Below are 9,609 nucleotides of genomic sequence, written 5' to 3'. Positions count from 1 at the left end.
CTATCACATTCGTGTAGTAAATCACAATAGTTATGCGTGTCTTCATAATGTCTGTGTACATGCGTCTGTGCACGTGTCCTCATAAGAATGCTTTGAGCTCTATCGTGCTACATCTGGCAGAATTACTGGACATAAAGGGAGAAAAAGAAAGTAACAAATTGTTACAGAGGACACTGTAGCCTTGACTTGATCACCCTGATGAGCTGCAACTGGTACAACAAGAATCGACTCCCGTTCCTATTATACACACACACACACACACACACACACACACACACACACACACACACACACACACACACACACACACACACACACACACACACACACACACACACACACACACACACACACACACACACACACACACACACACACACACACACACACTCCATGTGTGTCTTGGTCAGGAGAAAACCATGTTTTGTGACCACCCACACAGAGTTACCATTGCTAATGCACAGTTTAGTATTCCAGTCATACATTACTAACATTTCAAGTGTGTAAACTTTTCACAGTAAATAGAGGGAGGTATGGTCAAAGGGAAAGTAGAAAATATGCATTTGACGAAGAGAATTCCAAAGACATACACACACACACAGAAACACACACTCTTGGTGTCGTCTATGTGGCGCTCATTGAGCCACCATCTCCTAACAATGAGCAGTGCTGACCAGACGTTTACAAGCCCACATCCAGCATCAGCCCAGGCTTTTCCACCGCTGCATGAGGCAGCTTTGAGCAATTTGTTAACACAGCATATGCATATTCCTCTGAAGGATAAAGCTAAGTGGTGCCCGTGTTGCATTGAACTCAAACAAGCTTTAGCCTCGCAGATTGAGAGGAGGCTGAAGAGTCATGAGATTAAAAAAAACATAACAAAATGACAATCATAGTTAGGACACTTCAAAAAAAGATAACAATAAGAATATGACGCTCTCTCTTGCTCTTTCTTTTCTTTTAATCAATGTCTCTTCGACCTCTCCTGGATGTCAAGGCCTCCACATCCATCAATTCAAGTTAATGTTATCAGCGCTTTGTGCCACAACCGAAAGGAAGGCTTGTTATCTTTGTGCATGTGCGCCTGTTTGTTTGTTTTTATTTAACCTCCTTTATTTAAATAAGCAGGTCATTTTAAAGCCAAATTACTTGTTGATTGTCTTACAAAACCCAAAGTGGCTTTCAACGGTGGCATGGTGTCGTAATAAAAGATCACCCAACACAGAGAGACACAATGAAAAGAAATGCAAGCAGGGCAGGAAAAGCCATAAGAGTATGGAAACAATGAATCAAGGAAAAACCACACAGTTAGAAGGATGGACAACAATGAACAGTGGCAGAAAATGTAGTGTACAATAGTAAAATATGTATTTTACACTTCGAAAGACAGGAAATGAGACAGAAGGGGATTATAAAATACTGCCAAAGAGAAAACCTGTGACATTTAAATGTTCTTTGTGGAGCTCAGCATTGTGCCGTGTGCCTGCCTCTACACAAGGCACGCTCCCACCACATCATGTGACTGATGATAAGTCCACAGAAGGGAGGGGGGGGGGGGGGTGGTGACCAAGCATTTTTGTCTGCTGCTCAACTGGACTGAAAGGGATCAGACTGACTGTGAGTCAGAGGGGTGGAAATCTTTATTTTCACTCTGCGGTTCTGTCAAGCACTTTAATTTAGATTATGAGAAAGAAAGGCTACATCTGCACTCCCTGATACAAAAAAAACTACAACTGCATAAATATGAAAAGAATTAGAAAGAAATAAAAAAACAGAATGAAGAAAAATGATGCAATGAAAAATACACAAAGTGAATTAAATGTGTGTAAAAAGGTATTTGTACATCACATATCACTGCATAGGTTGCCTTTATCCATTTTATCAAAACATGTAAATAACCCTGCTGCAAGCATTGGGATAACCTATTGTGACTTGTGCAGCATAGTTGTTCTCATCCCTCTGATAGAGTTTCTGTAACACAGGAATGAAGTCATAGTGAACAAACTGTAACTAAGCTGAACTCATTTTGCTTCCTGCACTTAACCACAGGCATTCTGCTGTTACTCAATACCTGACATACCAGACTGCAGGGAGCGAGTAAGACCAGAAGGTAGGAAGGAGGGAAGGACAGGAGTAAATGAAGGAAGACGGAATGAGAAGAGGGATGAAGAATAGATGATTGGCCTAATTGGGTCAAAGAAGAATCACTGTTTTCTTTTTTAAAATACAGATTTTGAGTATACTGTTGGAGTGTTTTTTTTCTTTTCTGTTTAAGCTCACTTCCCAGCAAAGATTGGGTCAACCAATAAACATACATGACACATCGTTGAGATGTGGGAGGTTCCCAAAGCAACTCCTTTGCAAACTATTGTCCTCAAATGCACAATAGCAATTGATTTCTACTGTAATTGATTTTGATTAACATGTACAAATTGTAAAAATGACAAACGATGATTGAATAAACGAGAAGGTTAGAGGAAAAAAGAACTACTGCAAAAAAAACCCACAAAGAAATGATCTCGCTGTCTCATCTCTGTTAATGGCGATCATGGGAAAATGCCACTTCTGACGACCCTCAGAGCAACTGAGCGACCAGAGGTCACCCAGACGCCCCCTCACCCTCACCCTCATCCCTTTGGATCTCACCCCTTCTCCTTAAGGCCTCTCTGCACTCTCTCCTCTTCTATCCTTCTTATCAGAGACACAGCGATAAGCAGAAATCCCTCTCTTTTAGCTTATGTGAGCACAGATAACCAGCCGTTAAGGCCCTATTCACAAAGTCACGATACCACAGCTGACACAGCGCCCACATGAGTCTAGTTTAAAAGACTTTGAAGGCTAAATGGCCATGAACAATATGAATAATAGATTTGCTAAGGGAAACGTGTGCTCAATAAGCTTGACAATTATAAGTTGGTAAACCCAGGATTGTTTTCTTCCATTTAACAATAAAATGAGCACTAATAGCTTGTCCTGCTCTGAGACATGCACGGCCCAGCTGTGCTGTCTTTCTCCATCTCTCTCCTTAATGAGAAGTGCCAGTGAGAGCAGAGTGAACAGACTAGTAAACCTCAAAGTGAACTATGGTCTGACCCCTCAAGGTTTCTGTGTGTTCGCTGTCTCGCCCTCCTCTGCATCAAACAAATTACTCCTGGAATCCCTAAAACTATAGCATACCGGTTCTTGAGGTTCTTGTGTTGAGGGCATTTTAATGTTGTTCACTGCCATAACTAACTCACATGAAGCTGTCAGCTTGTTCCAATGGGACTGAAATGCCATGAAGGGACCAGAGACAAATGACAAAAGAGCCCAAAATCATAATAATGATAAAAAGCACACAAACAAAACAATAAACAAGCAGAACAAACAGGAGCCAGAATTTTTTCAAAATGATGACGTCCAAGTTTGTGTTTCCAAAGCAAGGTTCATTAACACAGCCTGTCTGACCCTCCCTCTGACAGACAAATGGTGAGAAAGGGCAAGATGATATTTTGGGTGACACCCCAGGCCTTTTTCACCCTGAAAATGAAGTCCATTATGGGTCACATGTTCCTCCAAGTAACCAGGGCTGATATATGTAAACAAGATAAAACAAAGCGTGCTTGATATAGCCTTATACACCAAAGATTCCTCTATGGAGGACGGCTTTATTAGGAGCATGATTGACTTGTAATGCGTAAAGCTAACAAGAGAGGACAGGTGGGAAGAGTCAACATGTCACCTAATGTTTAGACAGGTACAGACTTTTATCTGATCCAGTGCATTTGATTATAGCATTATGTGTTGGTTCTCAGTGACAACTTCTGCTTTGAACACACTCATATTTATCTGTCATGTTCCCATTGCAGCCACTAATCAACCATGGCTACTCCTAACTTATTCCCTCTCCCTTCCCAGGTTTCTTGTCCTCTGCGTAGCGTTCATTCCCATGGACGGTTTTTCCTAGCTACTGGGTGCTAAGGCGTTGTGGGAAGAAAATCTGCGCCGGCTTCATGTCTCACGACAGCCCACACATGCTGCCGTCAGAACAGATTTATGTGTGACAGCAAGACATATAGTTGTGGACAGAGGGGGCATGGCATGAATAAATATGCAAAAACACACACACATGCATGAACACAGATACCAATACATATGCAGATATACTAAACACTAACAAAGGACCTACTCACACCCTCACCTAAGCCTCTAAAGGACACAGAGAGGCTGGGGGGAATAATGACGAGGGATTGAACTGGGGCTCCAGCAGAAAATAACCCGGGATGATCATTCCCAGGCTGTCTTAATGGGAAAACAACCGCCCCCACCCTCTCCCTCTGTGTTTGTGCTCAGTAATTGTGTTGAATATTGCAAAATATGACCCACGCTGTACATTCCTATATGACTTGTAAGTGTAATGAAGTTATGTTGAAGGGATACTCCACAGCAAAGTTGATTTACACTTGTTTAATAATTCAGTTAATGCAAAAATGTGTTTATATCTGCCACTAGAAGGGAAAAAAAGTATTCTTTGTAGCTTTGTCATTGAGGAAACATTGGTGAAACTGTGAAAAATATTGGACTTTTTAGTACAAACTGGCCTTGTACAGTACAAAGAATTGTGATAGACACTTCAAGCTTTTTGCAGTGCTGTGCAGAGATCATCCTGCTAACTTCAATTCTTCAAAAGAAGGCATGTTTGTCATTTCGCCTGACAATGTGGGGAGTAAGTGGATAAGTGAAGTGTCACTCTGTGGTGAACTTTTCTCCTCAACTCACATTCTCACTGACTCGCTTCCTATGGTGAACATCTTCTGGTTGTCCTGCAAGGACACTGGCCGACTCCTTTGTCTGTTAAACTTGCTAGTTCCTCTTTTTTCATATGTAAAACCCACAGGCATGCTGCAAACAACAAAGCGTGTGCACCTCAAACCGAGACACATGCTCATATTTCTGAATAGATCTATGGGCATAATTCTGGAAGCTATGACTATGAAGTATGACTATATTTATGTCTTCATGGTGGTCTGTGTTTTTTCTTGGCAGGAAGGTGATGTGGTGTTGGGTCACAGGGTCAAGGACAACCCATCAGCACATGCTGCTATATACTTAAATACGATTGTTTTATACTAGATATTTACAGCATACATTATAGCAAGCATACATAAAAAACACATCATTCAGTTTACAGCAAATATTGATTAGGAACATAACAATCAGGAAAAAGTAGGTGGTCATTTATCACAAGAAGATGCTTCTATCACTGCGTGCACTGATTTGCAATACACACAAGTTATTCTTCACTTCACATTTACAATCATGCACTGGTACTCTACTCGTGTGACTTGTTTTTAGTTCACAGCAGTATGCCACAATGCCACAGAATAAATCATGTGTCAGAATCTAAATCCATACCAAATCCATGAATTAGGCAGTTTAGGAAGAGCTGAACTTGAAATAAAGTTGAGCTGAAGAATAAAAGTTAGCGTATATCACTGACGCAAGAAAAGGACGAGTGGAGTCAGAAATGATGAAGCAAATGTGAGAGACTACAAAGCAGCCAGAAAAACAGAGGGCATTAGGGCCTAACAGGGTGGGGAAAGAGAAAGTGGTGACAGTCTGGTTGACAAAACACTTAATCAGTGCATACACACACACACACACACACACACACACACACACACAGACACACAGACACACAGACACACAGACACACAGACACACAGACACACAGACACACAGACACACACACACACACACACACACAGTAAATTTGTAGAGAGAACTTAGGAAAGATGCCATCCAGAGGAAAGCAAAACAAAAACGGACAAGAAGAAGAAATCCCTGTCACTTCCCTAAAAGTCAAGCATAGTGCGGTGTGGCTGAGTGCTCTAGTTTTTAAAGTGTTAGCAAGCTGCAATTGGATCAGCAGCAAACCCGTGTTTTACTGGTTCCCCCTGGGCAGTGTTATGGAGCGGGCTGGATGCTGCCGCGCCATCTTTTACTGAGCCAGGGTGATTAGAAGCCCAAACGTGCTGACGGCACATGCAGTAATTCTGTTAAAACCATTAGACTGTGATTTACACCACTGACCAAATGCCTGTGACTGTCCTGCAATGTACAAATATGTGGAACAGACTGAAGTAAGACTTTCTTCTGGTCATATAAATGCAGAGCAGAGTGGACAACACTGTATATTGTTTTATGTCAGATAGTTAAATACAATGCTGTCAGTTTAATGCATATGATGAGTGTTAAGATGATTTTATGTCTCATTTTGTCACCACATCTGGTCGTCTATTTTGAAGAACTATTTTTGCTGTTGAAAAACTATTTTAAATGTTTTTTGTTTTGTTTTTTTAAATCAACCCTTTCATTCCAAAGTCGCTTTAATAAAGTTGAATGTTACAATAAATTGTAAGTGGAAATGTGGATTTATCCTCAGGCACTTTTGATGGATTAACAATCTACTGAATCATGACACCACCAGTCCTCTAAACTGAAGTTATTGTTAAGGTCACAGAAGTCATTTCCTCAGGATTGTGTCTGGGAATTTTCAACTAGAACATCTTTAAATTTGAACATTTAGAACAAAAAATTAGATCAAATAAACAAATAATTAATGAATGTAGCATCTAAATCATCAGGTAGGGAGATAAACTATAAGGGAAATATAATAAAACAGTTACATTTAAAAAATGAAATGAGATAAAAGTATTAAAATCAGAGAACTGCAGTTGACAATGTTGAATAGGATAGGCAATTTTGTGACCAATCATGCCTGTAATGATGAGCTAGAGATCAAATTCAAGTTTCTATTTGAATTTTTACAACATAAAACCATCAGGAACAATATGACTTCTCTTTGTTCATGTTGGCATTGCAACATAATATTTATTTGTCAATTTACTTATCTTAATGGCACAACCTGCTGTGGAAACTTTCCATTCATGCTGACTTTGAAATTGAGAAATTTTGTGTGTGCTCAGCAGCTGGTTGTAAAAATCGAGCCACAAGTGAGACAGACGGTCGCCAGTCTGTAGGTGAGTCACTGAGTACCTGAGCTGTGGAGACGCTGGTCCTCAGCGCCATCCAACAAATTCCCCCTCAGTGTACCTGCATAGCCTCAGACCTTGTGGGTGTGCACACAGAGGTTTGCAGTGAGTGTGTGTGTGTGATAAAGGTGGAGGGTTAGTGAAGGGAGGGAGGGAGCACTGATTTTCTGAGCCTCAAACATGTGTGATAAAGTACAGCAGGGTAAGATTTATATCTTAACCTCTCTTTATTTCTTCTTAACATGTAAAACTCAGTTGCAGCTACGACTGAGAAGCTACATCTGGAGTCTGCAGGACATGTGTGAAATCATTTCTCTATTCCAGCAATTTTCTATAATGCCTTGCAGATGGTACTGTGTGTGTGCATGTGTGTGTGTGTGTGTGTGTGTGTGTGTGTGTGTGTGTGTGTGTGTGTTACAAGGGCATAACTCCTACAGTAGGAGCAAGAGGAAAACAAGCAGCAGAAAGGCACGAGCCACAGACTGTGTGGAGACTGCTATCAAAAGGTAAACTGTGCAAAATACATAAGCATGGCTAAACAAGTGGAACTAAAGTGTCCCTTGTCTACAGGATCTGGAGGGTGGGAGGAGGAGGTGTGTGTATGTCTGTGTGTGTGTGGGAGTGGTAGGGTGGTGGGTGGGGGGTTCAAGAGACATGCCAGAGGTGTGCTTGTAGATTATTTTTCTTGTTGGAGTCTCTATGCCTCCAGTATGAGGGCGAGTGTCATCAACACAATAAGAAATATGGCCTGCTTCCAAATATTTTTACAATTTCTTGTCAACATGTAGCAAAAGCAGAAACTTTGCAAGAACCTGCATGTCAAACCAAAGCAAGCGTAAAATATGCAGCACCCTACAATTCTGTAACATGTGGCTAAAAGTACACATTGGAGGTGACACAGTTCTTGAGAGCTATCACTTTACTGTACCTTGCTGGGAAGCCGCTCAGGCTGACATTGAAATAGGCTGCCAGCTGCCAACGGGTAGTTTGTCACTGGCGTTAGGAACCATTCAATAGCTTTCTCAGCTTGAGGATGGCTCTGCCAATGAAGAAACCATATGTGCAAATATACACCGCACGTACACTGTTGAGGCAACCTACTGTCCCTCATATGTCAATGACAGCTTAACAACATATAAGATTAATTAATAAACTGATGAATGAGGACATAGCAGCATAAAAACATTACTACTAAACTGCACATCTTTACTGGGTCGTGTATTTTACATCAAAGGGGTGTTGTGTAACCAGAGTTTGATTTGGTGTGATCTGATGCCAGCGTTCACCCTGTCAAAGTGTCTGTAAACATGATACTGAAGCAAGACAGTGGCTTGTTTTTCTAGTAGCTGAGTAAAAGGCACGCTTGAAAAGCAAGTAATTAAGAAATAGTCATTCAAATGTAACCAACTTCTTAGTGCAGTAATTAATGTAACCACTAATGTCTCCTGCTTAAAACAGGTCCTGCAGGTAGGCATCGAGATACAGTGAACTGAAAGGAGGCTGGAATTTCTTTCCTCGAGCTCTCAGCCAAGCTGCAAGGTGAGTTGCTCTCGGTTCTCCGGTCTGTGCAGGAGTGCGCCTCGACTCGCCCCTCCCATCCCTCTGCTTCAACTCTCCTCTGCGCTCACCAATAAAGCGCTTTTTGTCCAGGGAGTCAGCACTTGAGCGCATTCCTTGACGTGGAGGTTGGTGTTCGTCTCTAAGGATTTGATGAAGACTGATCGTTGTAAATTGAATGCGTTCACAGAGACTGTTTTTAAAGTGCGTCTGCAAAGAAATAACAAGATCTGGAGTTATATCGGCGAACTGCTCCGCTTGGATAAAGGCAAGCGCGAGAGTGATCACAACTTCACTTCTCCGAAGTTAAAGGTAAGAGTTTTCCTGCTTTGACTTAAAAAATAAGGATAAACATTTCACACTTTTCGGCTTCTACAAGCGGTGCGGGATCAAGGACTGTGCGTGAAATGGTATGTTGACAACCGCGTTTGGATGGAATTAACTTTAAAAACATCTAACGCACGAATTAACATAATTAATTAAAGAATAGAAAACAAACTTTCCACCAGGTTTATGTCCCTTGTAAAATATAAGCCATTAAAGACGAGTGCAGCTCTTTAAAGTTTTGTGTCGTGTATGACAGGAGGGAGCAACTCCCGAAGCGAAACCACACTAAAACAATCCAGAGACGCGCTATGTTTCTGTTTTTTTTAGCAGGCGGTAATAAACAAGCCACTGCTTTTAATTTGAAATGTATGACTGTAATAACAGGACGTGTTGAGTATTTCTGTGATAAAGGAAATGCACCCCTGTAAAAAAAAAAAAAAAAAAAGTGAAAAAATACACTGTAGTTCTTTGTTGTAAGGAGACAATTACACATCAACATGAACACGCCACTGACTTATTGGATGTAACAGGTTTTATTTGAGCTGTGGATGCCGCTAATGCCTTAGATCACCCAATACTGACCATAAAACAAAGTCTGTCTGCTGCCGGGAAATGCGTAAAAAGCGAGCGTGTGCGCGGAGCAAAGAGCCATCGGGTGGTAATAAGGCGGCCTGGTGTTGGACCGCAGGAC

At 41.3% G+C, this 9,609-nt stretch overlaps 1 protein-coding gene across 1 annotated transcript in view; it reads right to left on the bottom strand.

Annotated features, from left to right (window-relative positions):
- Nucleotides 1-9,609, bottom strand: part of coro7 (coronin 7) — a 106,493-nt gene that overhangs the window by 18,896 nt on the left and 77,988 nt on the right. The gene's annotated exons all lie outside the window — the stretch shown is intronic.

Source organism: Scomber scombrus, chromosome 18 (assembly GCF_963691925.1).
Source record: "Scomber scombrus chromosome 18, fScoSco1.1, whole genome shotgun sequence".
Classification (NCBI taxonomy): Eukaryota; Metazoa; Chordata; class Actinopteri; order Scombriformes; family Scombridae; genus Scomber; species Scomber scombrus.
The sequence above is the reverse complement of the archived record's forward strand: the minus strand, read 5'-3'. Positions and strand labels throughout refer to the sequence as shown.